Source organism: Chlorocebus sabaeus, chromosome 21, assembly GCF_047675955.1.
Source record: "Chlorocebus sabaeus isolate Y175 chromosome 21, mChlSab1.0.hap1, whole genome shotgun sequence".
NCBI classification, from domain to species: Eukaryota; Metazoa; Chordata; class Mammalia; order Primates; family Cercopithecidae; genus Chlorocebus; species Chlorocebus sabaeus.
Window position 1 is genome coordinate 5483844 of NC_132924.1, and position 23633 is coordinate 5507476.

The window sequence follows — 23633 nt, forward strand, 5'->3', positions numbered from 1 at the left end:
TTAGAATATGTTATATAAGCTACAATGATGATCGTATATTTGGGAGATTATCTATGTGGTGAGAATGGGGCTGTTTCTAGCAGATGATAAGTGGCAAAATTTTAGAAGCTGAATATAATTCCAAAAACCTAAAAGAAACCTTAGAACATATTATTAAATTAAAATGTCAAAGCGGAACATTCACATTACTTGTATTCATCCAACTGTTCACCAATTCAGAAAATGTTTCCCTGAATGGAGTTGTACCAGTTAGTGAAAGAGAAGGGAGCAATTTCTTCCAGTGAGTCTGTGGCGTGAAACAGCCTAAGGAGGTTCCACAGGATGAATGAAGAGCCCAAGAATGAACATTTATGTAGCATGCACTACCTGCCAGTCATCAGAACCACCCTGGTATATAAAGCAGAGGTTTCCCATATTGTCAAGGAAATTACTGTCTAGATGAGGAGAGAAGTGTTAAACAAGTAGTTATGGGGGAGTATATATATATATATATTTTTTTTTTTTTTGAGACAGAGTCTCGCTCTGTCACTAGGCTGGAGTGCAGTGGCACAATCTCGGCTCACTACAACCTACGCCTCCCAGGTGCTAGGATTACAGGTGCTAGCCACTGTGCCAGGCCAACGTATCTTTTAGTTAGGACCTAAAGACAGCATATAAAGGCAAAAAAAAAAAAAAAAAAGTTATGACTCAAAATTATCCTTGAAAATTCTTCAAATAAATTTTTTAAAATGTGTGACACATGAAAACTGACACTTTGTCATACTCTTTTGTTTTGAAGAAATAATTTATCAAAATTTCTATACTGGGTCCAAAGAATATTTTAGACATTTTCTTTTATTTACTTAGATTTATCTGGGATTATGCATCCTAAGGGATGAGGCACTGTTGGAGGTGAGGACCTGCTGAAATGGGAATGTGAGTGATTGCTGTTTGGTTTGTGATATGGAAATAGAATGTGTCGTGGGTAATAGGATTCTTCTGAGCTAGGAAATCAAGAATCCCAGGATTTACCAGATGCTGGGGAAATGGAGTGCTCTGAGGGGCTGTAAGTATTACTGGGACTATGTGTCTCCATTTCTTTGACATTGGTTGATGAACACACAGTGATTGGAATATAACTTGGAATGTTTTAATATTTTTGATTCTTTGGATTGTTTATTTGAAAATACGCCTTACATAGACAGACATTTAGTTCCTAAATTTGTAATATTTATATTTTCATATAGTAGAAACACTAGACAATAATTAACATCGTTATTTTGATATATTTTCTCTTCAAAAGATGCACTCTCACGTTTAAGAGAACATGTTCTGGATGAAAAGCAAAACACAATGAACTGCCGTAAATTGTTACCTTTCCAGTGTTTAAATGTGTGATAGTCAAATTAACTTAAAGGGAAAAATACTGAGATGATTTGAGCTAATGATAAAACATTGTTGCCTACACACATGACTAAATGTCTTTCAGCCATGATTACTTAATTTTGTTAGGAATTTTGTTATTACAAAACTACTATTGTATTGTGGTAATCAAGTTTCTAAAAGAAACCTATTAAGTTTCAATTCAGTAAGAGAATTAAAGGAATATAAGAAAATAAAACTCTATTAAGGATGTGATTATGTCAGATTAATTCTTTGTGTTCAAAGCATTTTAAAAAACATTTTGTATTCTAAAGTATTTGAAAATATGTGTATGGAAAAGATGATTCGTCTTAACAGCAAATGTTTGTATAACAGTTACATATTCTGCTTCTACTACTTAATGTCACTTGGCTAATAATATTTAAATATCTATTAACATAGATATACACATAAGAAATAAAATAGACAGCATAGGCCACGTACATTAATTTTCTTAAAGGTCCACTGTCACCTGTAGCTTGATTTTACTTTGAATATTTAAGAAATTCTCACTCCTTTTTTTTTCCAGGCACATAAAGAAAAGTTTATGTTAGTTTCTTTTAGAGGTTACAAAATAATTTATGAGATATCCTTTTAGAAATACTTCCTTTTTTTTTTTTTTTTTTTTTTTTTTTGAGATGGAGTCTCGTACTGTCGCCCAAGCTGGAGAGTAGTTTTGTAATAACAAAATTACTTGCAGTGGTGTGATCTCGGCTCATGGCAAGCTCTGCCTCCCAGGTTCAGGCCATTATCCTGCCTCAGCCTCCCAAGTAGATGGGACTACAGGCACCCGCCACCATGACCAACTAATTTTTTTGTATTTTTAGTGGAGATGGGGTTTCACCATGTTAGCCGGGATGGTCTTGATCTCCTGACCTCGTGATCCACATGCCTCGGACTCCCAAAGTGCTGGGATTACAGGCGTGAGCCACCGCGCCTGGCCTTCCAATTCTTAATTGTGCTGTTTTTACCTTGAAACAAACAATTTGAGGTAGAGATCTCAGTCCCCAACACACGTCTCATTCGAGGGATGTTGTGAGGCTGGCAGATGGAATCTGCAATTTCCTCAGCACCAGTGCATGCCATTGACCTTTCCTCTACTTTTGTCAATAAGAAGAGGAGTCTTGGCTGGGCACAGTGGCTCACACCTGTAATCCCAGCACTTTGGGAGGCTGAGATGGGAGGATCACCTAAGGCCAAGAGACCTGCCTGGGCAATATCATGAGACCCCAATCCCTATCAAGAATTTAAAAATTAGCTGGGCATGGCAATGGTGCCTGTAGTCCAAGCTACTGCTGGGGCAGGAAGATCTTTTGAGCCCAGAAATTAAACGTTACAGTAAGCTATGATCATGCCACTGTACTCCGGCCCCTGGGCAACAGAGCAAGTTGCTGTCGCTATTTAAAAAAGAAAGACAGAAAGACAGAAAGACAGAAAGAAAGACAGAAAGAAAGACGAAAGAAAGAAAGAAAGAAAGAAAGAAAGAAAGAAAGAAAGAAAGAAAGAAAGAAAGAAAGAAAGAAAGAGAAAGAAAGAAAGAAAGGAAGGAAGGAAGGAAGGAAGGAAGGAAGGAAGGAAGGAAGGAAGGAAGGAAGGAAGGAAGGAAAAAAGAAGTGGAGTCTTTCCTAAGCAAATTATTTAAGATTAAGATTTGATTGTTTTTACTTTATGTAAATTCAAAGTAGTTTAAAACTTGTAGACTTACAATATTTAAATATTTTCCATATAATTACATAAGATTTCCTTTTGTCCCTCATCTAGTTCATGTATGTATGTATGTGTGTGAATTTTTCCTTCCTTGCGCCCATTCAACCCCTACCCCAGGATCTTTAATCATGTTATTGACTAGTCGCTTCTTTGTTTATCACGTTGTCTTATGTTGAGGACTCTTTAAATATAATAATTTGCTCATTTCGAAAATTACTTATTATAAAAATTTGATGGAAATATCTTAAACATGAGGCTGGTGAATTTAATTGACATGAACATGCACTTCATTACATGAAGTTGCAACAAGAAATCAACCTTTGGAATGTGAAGAACAAAGAGGGTCTAATTAGGAAACCTAAGTCAAAACAAAGAGCCAAAATCAGAGTACCAGGTTAGATCAATAGCAAAGAGTCTAAGACCAAGTAAGGTCAAATCATGAAGGGTGGGACAAATACCGGATCACCACAGACCAAGAGAATCAGGACTGTTAACTTTAGCTTATAAGTGAAACTGTCCTCCTCTGTAAAATTGGGCAGGTTTGCTTGCCTTATCTTGTAAGCAAAAAGTATATATATAGGTGAGTTCATACTGGAGACAGAGTCATCCAGTTAATCACCAACAATGACACCAGTTTGACATAGCTACCTTTGCTGTCTCTGCTTTCTCAAAAAAAAAGAAAAGAAAAGAAAAATACATCCTACTGTAGTTTACACAATAGGTAAAACAACAGAAAATGCTTTAGATTTAATTGGAAATGTTGGAAATATAATCATCTTATTTGTATTTTCTCAGCACTTTTCTGAAACCACATTTCTCCCAGTTCTGTACAACTTTGGGGAGATTTTAAAACTTTCATTGTTTTCTTTTTCATTTTCTGAATCTAATAGTCAAAAAAATAAAACTTCCTCTCCTAAAAGTTTCTGACAGAGTTACTCCATCCACTTTATTCATCACTTTACTTTTGAACTTATCAAAATGTGCTGAACTGTCTGTGTGTGTGTGTGTATGTGTGTGCACATGCAAATGTATTTTTTTTTCCTGTTATTCTATAGCCTTTGGGAAAATGGGAGGATCTATAGTACCAGGGCAATGTTTTATTCCCTTGGCAATAGGCATTCAGAGCACAGTCTACGATAAATGAATGATTAAATGATTCTTTTCACTTATACCGTGAGCATCTTGGTCCAAACCAAACCAGGGTAAAAATGGCATAGCTTTATTTCAATGAATATTTATTCAGCACTATGCACCAGCCTAGGAGATACAAATATAGCCAAGAATAAATTATACGTGGCTCTCTGCCCCCAATGTACTCCCACTATCTTTCTAGAATTATCTTTTGTTGCTCTCCAGTGTAATCCCTCACTGCCATGAAATACCTCTTTGCATTATTATCCACTTCTGACTTTCTTTCCTCAGTTTTTTTTAAATCAAGCTATTCCTCTTAACTAGAATGTGCTTACCTATCAACTCTATCAAGTCTGTAATTACTTATTATTTCAACTCAAAGGTCATCTTTTTTTTTTTTTTTTTTTGAGACGGAGTTTCACTCTTTTTGCCCAGGCTGGAATGCAATGGTGCGATCTCAGCTCACCGCAACCTCCGCCTCCTGGGTTCAAGCGATTCTCCTACCTCAGCCTCTGGAGTAGCTGGGATTACAGGCATGTGCCACCATGCCTGGCTAATTTTTGTGTTTTTAGTAGAGACAGGGTTTCTCCATGTTGGTCAGGCTGCTCTTGAACTCCCGACTTCAGGTGATCCGCCCGCCTCGGCCTCCCAAAGTGCTGGGATTACAGGCGTGAGCCGCCGCGCCTGGCCCAAAAGTCATCTTTTAGAGAGGAAAAGCCTGACCTAATTAACTCCATTTCAACTTCCTCTCTTATTTATACCATCTTCATCTAGCGCATATATGTGGAATAATCTGTATGCTCCAGGACTGTAGCCAGATTTGAATTTAAATGATTCTGAGTTAGAAATTATGTCACACAATTCCCATCTTCAAACCAGAAACAATTGTGATCAATAAATCATTTTAAAATAAATGCATGTTAATGGAAAGAGTGAAAAGTTACGTTGTTAAAAAAACCTGACATAATCATTATAATTACTTTAAAAGATTGAATTCAGGTACCATTTATATTCTTCTCTAGCCTTTATCTGGTAGAAATTTAAATTTCAACATAAAACAAAACAGAACATTACAATGTAATAAATTTAATACCAATAAAATTTCTATTTTAAAAAACTAGAGTTATTCAGTGGAAAAATTGAAAACACCTGCCATATTCTTTTCTAATGCCTCCTTAGTTTGTGTGTAAATGTCATTACCCTTAAAAAATCTTGTTTGTGGCCAGGCGCGGTGGCTCACGCCTATAATCCCAGCCCTTTGGGAGGCCAAGTCTTGTGGATCACGAGGTCAGGAGATCGAGACCATCCTGGCTAACATGGTGAAACCCTGTCTCTACTAAAAATACAAAAAATTAGCTGGACATGGTGGTGGGCGCCTGTAGTCCCAGCTACACGGGAGGCTGAGACAGGAGAATGGTGTGAACCTGGGAGGCGAAGCTTGCAGTGAGCTGAGATCACGCCACTGTACTGTACCAGCCTGGGCAACAGAGGGAGACTCCATCTCAAAAAAGATAAATTAAAAAAAAAAAAATTGTGCTTCATTTTCTTCATTTCTCTATTTAATGTCAGTTTATTTTTATACCTTGGTTAATAGTTATAGACATAGATTTTTTTGCAATGAAATAGTTGTTTTCTTAATGTTGAAACAACAATATCTGTTTCCATGGTGATTTTATGATTACTTTATGGATTGTAATCGAAAGTAAAAATTCACAAAGAAATTTGGAAAACCTTTATTTTTAAAAATGGGCCTTAATTTACTTTCAACATTGGAGAAAACTGTCAGAATAATAGTATTTATAGAAACCACGTTCATAATTTCTATACTCTGAAATGAAGAGACTGTCATACGTTGCTAAAGGACAAACATTTCTGTTATAATATAAGCCTTCTTTTGCTCTTATAAGATAAAAAGGTGTATAATAAATCAAATATATAATATTTTATTAAAGAAACATTATCTTAACTAAGTCTATGTGGGTAATTTTTCAGCTTCACTTTTAATTATTAGTGGTTAAAGAAAAACGTGGTACTATTTGAAGTCTAGAACTTATAAATATTTTCAATATCATGAGAGGGACATAAAATAAGTTTGCTCACATGTGTTGATTAAATTTCAACTACTATGTTAGCAAGGCTGTTCAATTCTTAGAAAAGATCTTTATTATTAATTGTAGCAACTTATTCGCTATCTTTAAAATTCTGAAAGAAAATAACTGCCAATCTAGTTTTTATAGCTTGTGAAGATAATGTTGAAAGTGAAGCTAAAGGAAAAGGAGAAAGCAAGGGAGACAGAGAGAAGGAGAAACAGAGAGAGAGACCCAGATTAACACAAAATTGAGAGAAATGTTTGCTCTCAATTAATATTAAAGAAATACTAAAAAGTTCTTTGGGAAGAAACATGGAAATGAAGGAAAGAAGAATGAGTAGCAGAAGGTGGCTATCTGGGTAAATGTTAATGAGTATTGGTCCCACCAAACAATGACAATATGGTCTCATGTTGCTAAAGTGTATGTAGAGAGTGTTCTGGATAGGTGGTGGTGGCAGTACTCCACACATGTTCCCCATAAAAACAGACACCACAATTACAATGGTGAAATCAAAAAAATCCAAATCTAAGATATACAACAAGTATTGGTGACAAGGTTGAGGCAGTTAGCTTCTGATCAAAAAAATCTATGTGTGAATTTTTAGGCTCAAACATAGGCAGTTACAAAGCCTTTACCAGACAGGCCTCATGGGGGAAAGGTGCCCTCCCTACCCTAGACTAGGTACACAGCCAGGGCACTGCAGTCTCTGAAGGGAGTTGCAGTGTTAAAAGACTCAGGCTCCCCGGCCTGCCATACTCTTATGCATATCTGCATTTCTAGACCAGGTATTTCCATTCAGTAGTTTATTTATTTGAGTTCTTTCCCAGAGGCCTTCCTCAGAGCTTCTGCAAAGACCTCCTTATCAGGGGAGAGGCAAGACATTTTGAAGGCAGTTTTCTCCATTTAGACTCAGTACTCAGCATTTTTCCACTTCTAGCCCTAGCCCCTTGTCTTCTCCCAGCTTCTGGGTCCATAAAATGGCAAACTCATTTTGTTAAGAGCTCTGTCGGCAGTAAGATGACCCTCAAGTCTGTTTTGATCCATCTGAACCTCAACCATTACACCAATCCATGGGGAAAATAGATTGGAATGGGGTGACATTGTTTTCCTCCATTTCGTTTCTAGCTCACACTATCACAGTAAGTGATTAAAGCATTGACTGTTACCTTCATTTTGGCTTGTTGTTTTACTTGGCTACTTTCTCCAGCTTAGCTGAGCTCCTGAGAAAAATATGCCATGAACCTTCAAAGGTGAGTAAGTACATGGAGAGAAATTATTACCTGCTGCAAGATCTACATAGCATAGCTGTTATCTGTGTGGGAGAAAGAGGAATAAAAATAACTGGGCCTCTCTGAGAACAGGACAGTTCAAGCAGCTACTCCCTTCAGATATAGTAGATCCACATGGAAACAGCATCCAAAACTTGCAAAGGGCTCTCATGATCCAATCTGCGAATACATAAAAAGGGTCTGTGTTTTGAGGAAGGTTCTTCATGCTAGAGAGGTTTGGTCCTTTTAAACTCTCAATTAACAACCAGTCATTTTCTTCCAAGCAAAGCCAAACATTGCAGTGAAAAGAAATTGCATAAATAAATTCCAAGTTGTACAGAAAGCAAATTAGGTCCAAAAAGAAAAAAAAAAAAAGAAATGACTCAAATAAAATTGAGGAAGAAAGAGCAGTAAAGAGAACTCAAGTTATAAAAGGACATGTTTCAAAATCACTTTAGAAAACAAAAAAGTGAGCGTTCTAATGATGTAAAGCTAGAAAACCTATTCTGCCTTACTTTATCCCTTCTGAAAACATTGAAAAGTGAATTTCCTTTTAAGATGTGCAACAGGAATAGATCACATTCAAGTCTCCAAATAGGTTTTAAGAGAAAATGTAAGTAAACAAGAACTGGAAATATGTCCACACAGAAAAAAAGCACGCTGGAAATATATGTCCACAAAACAACAAAATTATAACACATAATTTCAACATGTGCTAAAACTTCGAAGGCAATGGCAGTAACTATTAAAGAAGTATAGCAATTAGAATAAGAAAGTCCATCTAATGACATGAGTGGAGAAAAGGGTATCTGTAAACATGCGATAGAACTCAGGACATATTTGAAAATGACAGAAAATAGTTTCATAAAGAAAGCCTATGCTAGAAGAGATATGTGAACAAACACAGAAAATCATGCTTAAGAGAAATATGAGACGGAAAGGAGGTAAATTTTAAAGATCAAAAATAAACTTTGAAACAAGGTGAAAAGGATTTGAGAAAAAGCGATAAACGTAGAAGGTAGCAAAGAAACGTTAAATGATATAAATTTACTACTATAAATTACAAGTTGAGAACACTTTCCTGAAAAACAAAATCTAATTTGAAAATATACACTAAAGGAACACATTTTTAACCTGGAGAAATTGATCCAGAACAGCTAACAAGTGAAAGTGACCTTCAAGGATAAAGGCTACAACTTTGAGGATAAAAGCAGTAGCTCAGGGAATATTGTTCCCATTAGCTTTTCTGGGGAATATACTAAAAGTCAAGCTTCAGACAATGAAAACCACTGGAAACCTGGGTAAGGATGCATGGTAAACATTTACCAGAGAACTCAACTCTCAAAAATGATATCAACTTTTAGATACATACCATATCATTCACATGAATGTTCACCAAATTGTGGCATATTATCTCACAAAGAAAACTTCAATAATACAATAAATCAATGACAATAAAAAGATATTTCTAGAGATAAAAAGAAAAAACTTGGCCAGGTGCAGTGGCTCACACCTGTAATCCCAGAACTTTGGGAGGTCAAGGTGGGTGGATCATGAGGTCAGGAGATTGAGACCATCCTGGCCAACATGATGAAGCCCCATCGCTACTGAAAATACAAAAAGTTAGCTGGGAGTGGTGGCATGTGCCTGTAGTCCCAGCTACTTGGGAGGCTGAGGCAGGAGAATCACTTGAAGCCAAGAGGTGGAGATTGCAGTGAGCAAAGATCACGACACTGCACTCCAGCCTGGTGACAGAGCAACACTCTGTCTCAAAAAAATAAAAAAAGAAAAAGATAAAACTTAAACAGTGTTTTTGGATCAAAGAATAACTAAAAATAAAACTACATAATTTTAGAAAAAATATGGCTTAATATATCAAATTCCAGAAATAATGCTAAATACCTGAAAATAAAAATTAAGAATAAAAAGTAACACCCACTTAAAAGATGTAAAAAATGTTTAAAATAAATGGGAGCAGCCGGGCGCGGTGGCTCAAGCCTGTAATCCCAGCACTTTGGGAGGCCGAGACGGGCGGATCACGAGGTCAGGAGATCGAGACCATCCTGGCTAACATGGTGAAACCCCGTCTCTACTAAAAATACAAAAAACTAGCCGGGCGAGGTGGCGGGCGCCTGTAGTCCCAGCTACTCGGGAGGCTGAGGCAGGAGAATGGCGTAAACCCGGGAGGCGGAGCTTGCAGTGAGCTGAGATCCGGCCACTGCAGTCCAGCCCGGGATACAGAGCAAGACTCCGTCTCAAAAAAAAAAAAAAAAATAAATAAATAAATAAAATAAAATAAAATAAAATAAATGGGAGTTGAACAATGAGAACACAGGCAGGGGAATATCACACACCGGGGCCTGTTGGAAGGGGCCAGGGGAGGGAGAGCATTAGGACAAATACCTAATGCATGTGGGGCTTAAAACCTAGATAACAGGTTAATGGGTGCAGCAAACCACCATGGCACAGGTATACCTTTGGAACAAATCTGCACATTCTGCACATGTATCCCAGAACTTAAAGTAAAATTAAAAAAAAAATTTTAAATAGAACTAGAACTAGGAAATAAATCTAATAGATTGTTATTTGAGAACTCCAACAAAATAGACAAAGCAATATCTATCCTAAAAAAAAAAATAAGGGGGAGAGGAGAGTAAGAAAGCACAATTATTATTGAAGAAATAAAGTTATTCAAGAGCCCAACCCACCCCTAAAATGCCTAGATACACTTGGTTATCCAGGGGAATCCTATCAAATCTTTAAAGATCAGATAACCCAAGCACAGTAAAAGAAGAAATGTTCGGAATTCATATTGTGCCAGAGTATAAGATTTCTCCAAAAAAGTAAACAACTAATCAACCCACTTATAAACACAAATTCTAAATTCTAAAATTTATCTAACAATTCAGCAACATAATAACAAATACGTCACAGCCAAGTGGCATTTATTATTAAGAAATTCATTAATTCACAGTCATCTATCACACTGGTAGAGTTGTGGAGAAAAGTCAGATGGTCATCTCCATGATGCTAAAAAGATGTTTGACAAAATTCAGTACCTAAGTACATATTTACATTAAGACTTCTCTCTTGGCTGAGCGTGGTTACTCATGTCTGTAATCCCAACATCTTGGGAGGCTGAGGTTAGGCAGATCAATTGAGCCCAGGAGTTTGAGACCAGCATGGACAACACAGAAAAACCCTATCTCTATTAAAAGTACAAAATTAGCTGGGCGTGGTGGCATGTGCCTGTAATCACAGCTAATCCAGAGGTTGAGATAGGAGGGTCACTGGAGCCTGGGAGGTTGAGGCTGCAGTGAGCGGAGATTGCGCCACTGCACTCCAGCCTGGGCAACAGAGTAAGACCTTGTCAAAAAAAAAAAAAAAAAATTCGTTCTTTTTCTCTTCTCTCTTTATCTCTCTCTCCAATGTCTCATCCCGCCCTGCCATTTCCTCTACCAATTTTTGGTAGAGATAGGGTCTTTCTATGTTGCCCAGGCCCATAGCCTACCTCTTGGCCTTAAGCAATTCCCCAACCTTGGCCTCCCAAAGGGTTGGGTTTACAGGCATGGGCCACCACTTCTGGCCCTGGGTAAACAATTTTTAAGAAATGCTCCAACTTGATGCAGTGTAAGGTTTCGACATGTTTGGCCCCAATTACCGCCGTTGTGGGTAGGATGTGGAATAATTTGTAAATAAGGAAAAGCTTCAGGAAAGGTGGAGTGGGAGTACCCGTGGCATAAAGTTAGGGGCACAAGTCGCAGGCAGCAAGGCTAATGGGGCTTCATTAGTGGGCAGAGCCGGATCCAGAGCAGTGTCCCTGGCAGGCAGCCAGAACACAACCGCACTTAAGGCCCAGGAATCCCTCCCCGCCCCGTGAAGCTGAGTCTCTGGTCTCCCATCATGGCTTACTCCTCCCAGATGACGGCGGCATCCGCTGTGAGGACGAGGACATGTGCCCCTCAGCTCACAGCCAAGATAAGCCTGTTAAAAATGTCCCCGCAGACCCCAGGGGCCACCCATTCACCTCAGAACAAGGAGAAATAGGGGCTGGGCCCACTGGCTCACACCTGTTATCCTTGCACTTTGGGAGGCCGAGGAGGGCAGATCATGAGGTCAGGAGTTTGAGACCAGCCTGACCAACATTGTGAAACCCTGTCTCTACTAAAAATACAAAAATCAGCCGGGCATGGTAACAGGCGCCTGTAATCCCAGCTACTCGGGAGGCTGAGGCAGGAGGCTCGCTTGAACTCGGGAGGCAGAGGTTGCAGAGAGTCAAGATCCCACCACTGCACTCCAGCCTGAGTGAAAGAGTGAAACCCTGTCTCAAAAACAAAACAAAACAACACCAAAAAAACAAAACAAACAAACAAAAAACAAGGAGAAAGAAAAGAAATCCATGATAGCAGGATGGATTTCTGTCTTCCTATTAGTGTTTTAAATACGGGGAGGGTACCTTTTTTGTGTGTGTTGTTGAATGTCTGGCAAAAAATGAGTAATAGCTGAACAGAACAGTCAGGGATTCAAGTGTTCACTTCTGAATGGTTCTCAGGCAACAGGCACAGTCCCTCTCCCAGAAACAGCTCTCTCTGCAAAGATGAACAGAACACAATGGCCTCCTTGTGTGACATGCTACATTGGAGCCCCACACAGAGTCGGGAGCAGAAGTCACAGAAGCACATGAGGTGGGACGGAGGGGCTCGTCTAGTAATTATCTGGTGAGGTCATGTGCAGGGGGCTAGACTTCTGGCCCCTTTATAACCAGAAGACCAATCCTTGGCTGCATCTCTAAGCAAACAAGGAGAGTAGCACCTTGTCAGGGGACGTGATTTTTGTGACATCTGTCCCACAGCCCCCATTAATTCACACCCAGCGTCTTCGTGACTCATGTCCTTGAATTAGCCATTATTGGGCCTGAGGGAGGTGAACAGGAAAACCAAACAGTGGAAAGTTGTGCGGAAGGGAACGTTCTGTTCTGTCCTTCAACGATAAGCCCCTGTTTGGCAGCATCATGTCAGGGACAATGCAGAGATGGCCTTGAAAATTCTCAGACTATCAGGCTGAGGGGCAAAGAAAAGTCACCAGCAGCTGACAGTGGAAAGAGCAGAGCAAGAATTCATCATTCATGTATTCATTCATGAGTGGTTTAGGGGTTTTTCTCTGTGACAAGCACCCCTCTCATGGAGCTGATGTTTCATGGAGATAGAGATGTTGAAAACTGGTGCTGAAATCATTGGCTTTTGTGAGAAGCCAATATTCAACCCCACACAGGTGTGTGAGGGAGTTAGAAAAACTCCATCATAGGGGCTGTGCTTGCACGTGTAATCCTAGTGCTTTGGGAGGGCAAACAGGTTACTTGAGGCCAAGAGTTTGAGAACAGGCTGGACAACATAGAAAGACCCTGTCTCTACATAATTTTTTTAAATAAATTAGCCAGGCATGATGGTGTATGCCTGTAGTCCCTGTGGCTCAGGAGGCTCAGGAGGCTGAGGAGGGAGGATCACCTGAGCCCAGGAGGTGGAGGCTGCAGTGAGCTATGATTGCACCACTCCACTCCAGCCTGGTCAATAAAGCAAGACCCTGTCTCTAAAAAATAAAAATTAATAAAAGTAAATTTCAAGATGAATAATATATGGTTCCTGCCCTGGAGGAGGGACTCTCCCATGGAGCCGCTACCTGGGGGGCTCAGCAAGGCATCCTGAAAGAACAGGGCGGTAAGGAAAGGGATCCCACTTGCAGAGTTGAATTATGGACTTGAGACGCCCTACATCAGAGCAGAGTGGGCAAAGGTCACCTTAAAGAGAGTCCTCAGTCAGCAGGACTATAACTGGATTTAATGTTTAACTTATATAAAGAAAGATTGTGTTGAGGGGAAAGAAAGTCATTGGACAGGACACCTCCCCGACCTGTCCTAGCTCTGCCAGGGAGATTTGGCACCTTGGTCCAATCCCCAATAGCAAGCACATTTGCATGGCATAGAGACACTGCCAGGCTAGCTGTGGTAGTCAGGTTGCATTATTTGCATAAAATTCTTCCTTCCTTCCCTGCCCTCATCATGATTTTCCTTGGTATGGGCTTACTTTAGCCAAAGGGAGGTTAGCAGTTGTAACCTGAGCAGGGGCTTTACACCTGTGGGTTTAAACATGTGAGCTTCATTGGCCTCATGGTGGGCTTGCAAAGAGGAGTTGATCCTCCAAGAGCCAAGGCCTCTGCCTGGCTCGGCCTGGTTTCTGGATGTCCAAGTTGCATCCAGAGAAACAAATCTACTCGTTCATGGCCTTAAAACACATTTTCTGGTTATCTCCTCTGTCTGGGCTCTTGAGGTGCGATGATGAACAAGACATACCATTCCCCAAGGTGGACCCTCACCAGCAATGAAAGACGAACTCTGGGGCTGTGAGTTGGGCAAGGGAGCCTATTCGTCTGCCCATGGCTGTGACTGAGAAGAGGCTGAATCTCATTGTGCCATATGCCTTAACCTTTCTACAAATGGGCACTCTTTGCATGACAAGGGCAGGAGGGGAAGGACATGTGCAGCCACCCAAGCCTGTCCGGTGGAAGCCATGGCCTGTACCCCACTCCACTTCCAACAGCACCTGAATCCCACTCCGCCCCTTCAAGGCCTTGAAGCCCATTTTAATCAAATGTCTTGTACATAAACGTGTCACAATGCTGTGCACCTGGGGATAGATGTGGATGTGGCTTGCCCTGTTTGTAAGGCCACCAAAAGGGCTCCTCCATCCAGACAGCCCTCAAAAAAGATGGTGCCCTTCCCACTAGTGACCCAAGAGGCATAATTTGGTAGGATAAGCACTTTACAAATGTTTGCAAGGATGACAACCAACAGTGAACTCATTGCTCCTGCTGGGATAGGAAAAAAAATGTGTTCAGTAAATAAAAACTGATTTTCCCAAATATTATCTTGAAGACTGGTTTAATTGGTGGCAGTTGCTCCACATTTCCAGGCTGAACTGTCCCATTTCGAGTCATTTCCTGTCCAGAATGCCACAGCGTCTGTGCCGGGAGGACTTGGGACCACTATACCAACGACCCACAGTTTCTCAACTGTGTGAAACCCAAAACCAAACAGAATAGAGCTTGGTTTGTCTATTTTCCTGATGGAGATATAATCTACCTAAAGTCAAATTCACCCTTCATAGTGCATTGCTCTATGAGTTCTAACAAGGACATAGGGTCGTGTAACTATATGATCACCCCAAAATGTGCCCAAGTGCCCCTGAAATAGTCAATCTTTCTACCCATCTCTTCCCTCTTCCCCTGATCTATTTTCTGTCTCTGTTGTTGTTGTTTGAGATGGAGTCTCACTCTGTCGCCCAGGCTAGAGTGCAGTGGCGCGATCTCGGCTCACTGCAACCTCCGCCTCCTGGATTCAAGTAATTCTCCTGCCTCAGCCTCCAGAGTAGCTGGGATTACAGGCGCCCACCACCATGCCCAGCTAATTTTCGTATTGTTAGTAGAGACGGGTTTTCACCGTGTTGGCCAGGCTGGTCTGCCACTCCTGACTTCAGGTGATCCACCCTCCTCGGTCTCCCAAAGTGTTGGCATGACAGGCATGAGCCACCACACCCTGCTGTTTCTGCCCCTTTCCAGAATATCATATAAGTAGAATCATATAATGTGTGGCCTTTCCACATTGGCTTCTGTCAGCATTTGACATTTAACTGTTACCATGCCTATAAACCGTCCATTCCTTTTTATTGTCTGGTCTTATTCCGTGATATGCATATACCACAATGTATTAATCCCTTCCCCAGTTGAAGGACACTTGGATGGTTTCTGGTATCTTTCGGTGATTATGAATAAAGCAGTTATAAATATTCATGTTCAAGTTTTATGTGAACATAAGTTTTCATTTCTCTCAGGTGAATACTTAGGAGTGGGATTTGCAGGTCATGTGGAAAAGATAGATTTAATGTTGTAAGAAATTGCCAAGGCTGGCCACCATGGCTCACACCTGAAATCCTAGCACTTTAGGAGGCCAAGGCAGGCAGATTACTTGAGGTCAGGAGTTCTAGACCAGCCTGACCAACATGGTAAAACCCCATCTCTACTAAAAGTAGAAAATTAGCTGGGTGTGGTGGCGCACACCTGTAATCCCAGCTACTTGGGAGGCTGAGGCAGGAGAATCACTTGAACCTGGGAGGTGGAGGTTGCAGTGAGCAGAGATCACACCACCGCACTCCAGCCTGGGCCCCTTCTATCTCAAAAGAAAAAGAAAGAAAGAAAAATTGCTGAGGCTGGGTGCAGTGGCTCACGCCTATAATCCTAGCACTTTAGGAGGCTCAGGTGCGAGGATCACTTGAGGTCAGGAGTTTGAGACCACCCTGGTTAACATGGTGAAACCCTGTCTCTACTAAAAGTATAAAAAAGTTAGCTGGGCATGGTGGCATGTCCCTGTAATCCCAGCGAGTCAAGAGGCTGAGTCAGGAGAATAGCTTGAACCCAGGAGTTGGGAAGTGGAGGTTGCAGTGAGCTGAGATTGCACCAGTTGCACTCCAGCCTGGGCTACAGAGCGAGACTATGTCTTTAAAAAAGAAAGAAAGAAATTGCCAACCTGCTTGCCAAAGTGGCTGTACCATTTGGTATTCCCATCAACAATAAGTGGAAGTTTCACTTGTTCACATGCTCATAGGCATTTTGTGTTGTCAGGCTTTTGTAGTTTGTTTGTCTTAAGCCATTCTAATATGTATGTAATGGTATCTCACTGTGGCTTAAATTTGCATTTCTCTAATGACTAATAACTAATGATATTGAACATCTTTTCATGGGCATATTTGCCATACGTATATTTTCTTTGGTAAAGTGTCTGTTCAAATCCTTTGCTCGACTGTATCACTTGTGTTTTTTGTTGTTTTTTTTTTTCTTGAGTGTTTTAGAGTTCTTTACGTCTTCTACATAGAAGTCCTTAATCACGATATATGGCTATTGTTTTTGCTTTATACAGTCAATTATCTCTTAGGACAATGTAGAACAAGAAAAAGAGTTTAAAAATGTTTATCTTCTTTCAAGCTATTTTTAGAGATCTTCTCTTCTTTGTGTAAATCCAGATTTCTGCCTGGTATCATAGTCTTCTGCCTGAAGAATTTTTCTTAACATTTCCTATATTACAGATCCGCAAATAATGAATTCTCTCTGCTTTTGTCTGGAAAGAGTCTTTGTTTCTTGTTTATTTTCAAGCACTAGAATTCTGGGGTGACAGTTTTTTTGTTTTGTTTTGTTTTGTTTTGCTTTACAAAGGTCACTCCATTATCTTCTGGCATGCACAGTTTCTGATAAGAAGTCTTGCACTATAATTCTATTTGTGCTTCTGTATGTAATGTGTCTGCTTTTTTTCTAGCTTCCTTTTAGATACTGTCTTTATCACTGGTTTTTAGAAGTTTGAATAGGATGCGTCTGAGCTTTTTGGTTTTTTGTATTTTGGGGATGAGCTATTTGTTCTAGTGTGGTCCTATGATTTTTTAAAAGTCACATTTAATATTGAGTAAGTTTATTTTTTTAAATTTCCAACTTTTAAGTTCAGGGGTACCTGTGCAGGATGTGCAGGTTTGTTACGTAGGTAAACGTGTGCCATGGTGGTTTACTGCACAGACCCTCCCATCACCTGGGGATTAAGCCCAGCATCCACTAGCTATTCCTCCTGATCCTCTCCCTCCTCCCACCCGCTGTCCTCTGACAGGCCTCAGTGTGTGTTGTTCCCCTCTATGCATCCCTATGATTTTTTAAATCTATAATTTAATGTGATTTTCTTTTTGGAAAATTATTGGTCATTATCTCCTCAACTATTTATTCTGCCTCATTTTTTCTCTTTGCCTTCTGGGATTTCAATTTCACTTATGTTAAACTTTTTTTTTTTTTTTTTTAAGAGACAGGGTCTTGCTCATTTCCAAGGATGGAGTGCAGTGGCATGATCTTGGCTCACTGCAGCCTTGACCTCCTAGATTCAAGTCATCCTCCCATCTCAACCTCCCAAATAGCTGAGACTACAGGTGTGTGCCACCACACTCTGCTAAATTAAAAAAAAATTCTGGAGAGACAAGATCTCATAATGTGACCAATTCCAAACTTGTGGGCTCAAGTGATCTTCCTGCCTCAGTCTCCCAAAGTGCTGGGATGACAGGCATGAGCCACTGTGCCCAGACTTCACTATTAATTACTATCCCACACCTATTAGGTGCTCTATCTTGCAAAATGTCTATAAAATGTTTTTACTCTTTGTGTGTCTGTGTGTGTGTGTGTGTGTGTGTGTGTGTTTGTCAGTTTGGATAATTCTCACTGACCTCCCTTAACATTCAGTTATTTTCTCAGTAGTGTCAAATATTCTTATGAGCTTTTTAAAGCCATTTTAAAAATCTCTGTTGTTACTGTTTACAAAATATTTCTAACATTTACAGTTGATCCTTTCTTACACCTCGCATATCTCTGCTGAAATTTCTCATGTGTTCATGAATATTTTTCACCTTTTCTACCACAACCTTTAACATATCAATCATAGCCATTTTTAAATCTCTGTCTTATAGTTCTAACATCTAAGCCACTTCTGAGTCTAGTTCTCTTGATTGATTTATCTCTTGAAAGAGGAGTGCTATCACTTGCTTTTTTGATGTATCTTGTACTTTTTGATTCAGTGCCAGACACTGTATACAGAACAGTAGAGACTGAAGTAAAAATTTATGCCTGAAAATGGCAAGTCTTTTGCTTGGCTGCTAGTATGGGGGAGGGGGGAGTTGAGTCACTCTAGCCAGGAATGAAACTGGAATTGGGTTTTGTTGTTATTATATTTATCGTCAATGCACTACCAGCTTGCATTTTTCTAGAGGTGTCTTGTGCTTATCGTGGGGGCTGGGTTGCTGGAGGGTTTTTGCCACTGCTCCCATGACACTGTCATCTTTTGGCCTTCCCTGTGTGCCTGCATCTCAGAGAAGATTTCTATGTTCTTGCCTCTCCTCCTACTGCAGTAGACTGATTGCTGTCACTTGGTACTTACTAGCCTGGTGGTGGTGGACAAAGATGTTCATTGTTTTCCTGGCCCAGCCTCAATCTTAGGCAGGTCTTGTGTCTCTGGGTCTTGGCAGTGGGATTTTCTCAGTGATCCTGCCCTCCCACCTATGGAAGCCAAACTCTGCCTTACAGTGTGCCTTCTCCAGGAGAAAATTTATTGTCCCTCAGCCAGCAAAAGACCTCTAGTGGAATTAGTATAAAATTCTGGGCCCAGTATGATTTCCTGCTCCTCCTTGTGAGATATATTTTTATTCTTCTACTCTTCTCCCACTGGCAATGGGTCCTCACCTGTCTCCTGGGGGTGACAGCATTCTCTGCTCTTCGCCCAGCAGCTTATGGTCTTTGTTACAAAAGGACAAGTGTCTCAGTGAGTTCTGTGCCTTTCCTACAGTGGCAGCCCCTCCCCTCATCCAGGCATGCATGCACTGGGGCTGAGGCTGTATCTCAGCCATGCAGATTGATCCCATTGGAGGTGAGGGCTAGAGCCTGGTCTCCTGATAGGTCTGATGGAAGAGAAGCAGGAGCTTGGCAAGTAACAACCTTTGTGCAGTGAAAGGTGGCTGACATACAGTACTATATCCCCAAAGTGTCCAGCAAATAAACCCCCAAATGTCTCCTCCCCTGCAATTCAGACTGCTTTGTGCACGAGGGTTTTCATCTCCTGATTTTGGTAGCTTCAGAGCCCTGCCTGTTTTACTTTCTTCCCCCCAAAATTTTTCTTTCCACCCTCATTTTTTTTTTTTTAATTTTTGAGATTGTCTCACTGTGTCACCCAGATTGGAGTGCAGTGGCCCCATCATAGCTCACTGTAGTCTCAAACTTCTGGGCTCAAGTGATCCCCCTGCTTTAGTCTCCCAAGTAGCCGTGGCATTTGTAAACTGTGGGAGTGTAACTGAGGATGACCAGAGGTCACTCTCATGGCTGTCTTGGTTTTCAGCATTGTAGCAAGCTTCTTTACAGCAATCTGTTTTATCAGCAAGGTCTTTATGACCTGTATCTTGTGCTGACCTCCTGTGTCATCCTGTGACTTAGAATGCCTTCACTGTCTGGGAATGCAGCCCAGTAGGTCTCAGCCTCACTTTACCCATCTCTAAAACTGACTTCAAAGCTCCATTAATCAGGACAATGTGATGCTGGCATAAGGGTAACATAGATGAATGGAACAAAATTTTCAGTGCAGAAATAAACTTTTAAATCCTGGACATTTGACTTTTGACAGAGTTGACAAGACAATTCAATGGGGGAAAGATTAGTCTTTTCAACCAATGATGCTGGGACAACTGGACATCCATTTGCAAAAGAATGATGTGAGATCCCTATGTCAGACCATACATAAAACAATAAAAATGGATCAAAGAGCTGGGCGCAGTGGCTCATGTCTGTAATCCCAGCACTTTGGGGGACTGAGGCAGGAGGATTGCTTGAGCGCAGGAGTTCAAGACCAGCCTGGGCAGCACGGCGAAATCCCATCTCTACCAAAAAATACAAAAATTAGACAGGCATGGTGGCACATGCCTACAATCCTCCCAAAATCAGGAGGCTGAGGCACAAGAATTGCTTGAACCTGGGAGGTGGAAGTTGCAGTGAGCTGAGATCATGCCACTGTACCCCAGCCTGGGCAACAGAGAGAGACTGTCTCAAAAAAAAAAAAAAAAAAAAAAAAGATAAAAGATGTAAATATAAGAGCTAAAAATATTAAAACATTAAAAGGAAACATAGGAATAAATCTTCATGACCTTGGGTCAGGGTTAGGTGATGGTTTCTTAGATATCACACCAAAAACACAAGTGACAAAAGGAAATGGACATATTTGGACAAATCATATATCTGATAAGGGGTGTGTATCGAGATATCATAAAGCACCCCTACAACTCTATAGTGAAAGGATAAATCAGCCAGGCACAGTGGCTCACGTCTGTAATCCCGCCACTTTGGGAGGCTGAGGTGGGCGGATCATGAGGTCAGGAGTTTGAGACCAGCCTGGCCAACGTGGTGGAATCCTGTCTCTACTAAAAATACAAAAATTAGCCAGGCATGGTGGCGGACACCTGTAATCCCAGCTACTGGAGAGGCTGAGACAGGAGAATCGCCTGAACCCGGGAGGTGGAGGTTGCAGTGAGCCGAGACCGGGCCACTGCACTCCAGCCTGGTAACAGAGCAAGACTCTGTCTCCAAAAAAAAAAAAAAAAAAAAAAAGAAAGAAAGATAAATCACCCAGAATGGACAAAGGATCTTGACTGATATTTCTGCAACGAAAACATGCAAATGACCAACAAGCATATGTAAAGATGCTCAATGTCATTAGTCATTAGTGAAATCGAAATCAAAACCACAATGAGATAACGTTTCACATGTAGTAGGAAGACTGTAAAAAAAAAAAGACAGTAACAGGATGAGGAGAAGCCAGAAGACTCATGTATTGCTGGTGGGAATGTAAAATGCAGAATGTAAAAATGGTGAAGCTGTGCTGGAAAATAGTTTGGCAGTTCCTCAAAATGTTCAACACACGTTTATATGGCCCAGCAAATCCACTCATAGAGGAAACCCACCCAAGAAATTAAAGCATATAGTCACACAAAAATTTGCAGGTGAAATGTTCATAGCGTCTTTATTTACTTATTTCTATTGAGACGGAGTCTCACTTTGTCGCCCACACTGCAGTGCAGTGGGGTGATCTCAGCTCACTGCAACCTCTGCCTCCCGGGTTCAAACAATTCTCCTGCCTCAGCCTCCCAAGTAGCTGGGATTACAGGCGTGTGCCACTACGTCCAGCTAATTTTTCTATTTTTATTAGAGGCGGAGTTTCACAATGTCGGCCAGGCTGGTCTCAAACCCTTGACCTCAAACAATCCACCCATTTTGGCCTCCCAAAGTGCTGGGATTACAGGTGTGAGCCACTGTGCCCGGCCATAGCAGCACGAGGCCCTGGGGATTCTTCCCCAGCGTTTTGCCAGTCGGAGCGGAGGATGCTGGCGGGACCGTGGAGTGCGTCCGGGGGACCGTTGCATCCGGAGGCGGCTGTTGTGTGGCCCCTTCCCGCCTGGAGAATGAGGCGGCCCAGTCTTGAGGAGGAGGGCCATGCCTGCGGCTGGGGTGGCTCTCGAAGGCGGCCAGAGTTCGAGTCCCGCCTTGGGGGCTGCTCCTGCTGGGGAAAATGCCTCCCTGAGGGCGGCGGCTAAGGCACAGGGAGGCCCCGCGCCGGAAGCCACCCTGAGGAAGGGGCACCGGGGCATCAATGGGCTCCCGGCTTCTCCTCAGCCTGTGACGCCTGCGTCCTGCGGTGGGTTCGAGGGGCGCCCGGGCACTGCAGGCCTAGGCTCTCCAGGGTCCTATGTGGTTTTCCACCTTAGGCCTCCTTTTCTGAGGCGGGGCCCGGAACCTCGCCCTCTTGCCCCAGGCTCCAATCCACGCCCCCGCCCGGCCGTCTAGCGCGTAACGTGCAAGCCCCCCCCCGCCCCACCCACTGCATGACGCGCACCCGGTCGAGCCAATCAGAGCTCGCGGCGTACGCCCCACGCGTCGGCTCCCTCCGCACCCCAGCTTAAGAAAAGGCTCGAGGGCCGGATTGATTCAGAGCACCTGGCTGCGGGTCTAGGATAAGGCTACGGGACTGCAAGGCTACTGGACTGCAGGCGCCGCTGCGGTGCACGCGGTACTCCAGAGGCCTTCCTGGCTACTGCCAGCCCCAAAGGCGCCCGCCCTCCGATGCGGAGCTGAGCGCGGCGTCAGCGTCGGGATTCTGCTGCTGGCCGCCTGCTTGGTGCTCGCGGTGGCCGCGGGGACGCAAGAGAGCCCGGCGCGGAGCAGCCGCTTAGTGTACACCTCACTGCCCCCGGAGGCTGTGCGCGCCGGCTGCCCGCTGCCAGCGATGCCCATGCAGCGCGCGCGCTGATTCCCGAGGAGGAGCTGCGGGCCGAGGTCCTGCAGCTGCGCGAGCCGGTCGAACCGCTGAAAGAGACACTGGGCTCGCAGCGCGAGGCCATCCACGAGCTCACGGGCGAGCTGCTGCGCTGCCAGGGCCTGGCGAGCGGCAAGGCGCGCGGCGCGGAGGGCCACGGGCAAGGACACTATGGGTGACTTTGGCGCGGAACCCCGGATGCGTCGTAGAATAGTTCAGCCGTTCGCTGGAGACCCTAAAGGACCGCCTGAAGAGCCTCAAGGTAGCGGGCGGAGCGCGGGGGACCTGGAAATGGGGAGGGTCCCGAGTCTTGGGGCTGATGGGGGGAAGGGAGCATGACCCTGGGGAGAGTGTGATTGCCCGCGGGGTGAGTTGGACTTGGGGATGAAAGGTGGGGGTCTCGATCCTGCTCGGAACTCCCCTGCGTAGCATCCCTTCCCGCCCCGCTGTCCTTGTTGTAAGGAAACGTTTGAATTCCACCCCACCCCCCACCCCGCGCGCCAGGACTGCCGGCGGGACCCGCCTAGCACTTCCCGAGGTCCGGGCTAGTGAACCCACTCGGCCAAGCCGCGGGCACCAAATACCCAGGGACGCGGTAGCCTTTATCCTCTTGCAAATCTTCAGATCTCCATGAGCCGAGATGTGCTCCCGCAGGCCGTGTTTGTGTTGGGTACATTAAAAATCCTCTTTGCTAGCTATTTGAGAAGACATAGTAAACTATTGTTAGCTGTATTCACCCTACAGTGTTGTAGAGCACCAGAATTTAGTTCTTCTATCTGGCTGCCATGTGACTGCCAAGGTTATTTCGCAGCGGGTTCCTGCGAGGCTGCGAGAGGTCAGCTGCAAATTCGCAATTGCAAAACCGTGGAACCAGCCCAAATGCCCGTCACATGGGTAATGGATAAAGAAACTGTGAGAAAAATTGTTTTTTACAGTAGCTGCACCATTTTACATTTCCACAGGCAACGCATGAGGATTCCATTTTTCCACATCCTTGCCAACACTTGTTGTTGTCCATCCTTTTTTTTTCATTATAGTTATCTTAGTGGGTATGAAGTGGTATCTCAATGTGCTTTTGATTTGTGTTTCCCTAATGACTAATGATGTGGAGCACCTTGT

At 42.7% G+C, this 23633-nt stretch overlaps 1 long non-coding RNA gene across 6 annotated transcripts in view; it reads left to right on the plus strand.

Annotated features, from left to right (window-relative positions):
* Positions 1-22136: 22136 nt before the first annotated feature.
* Positions 22137-23633, plus strand: part of LOC140709630 (uncharacterized) — a 65858-nt gene continuing 64361 nt past the window's right edge. For 5 of the 6 annotated variants that reach the window (XR_012090276.1, XR_012090279.1, XR_012090275.1 and 2 more), the window contains exon 1: positions 22137-22776. This is a non-coding gene — a long non-coding RNA (uncharacterized lncRNA). The remainder of the gene's footprint in view (positions 22777-23633) is intronic. The other variant, XR_012090271.1, reaches the window with a different exon arrangement.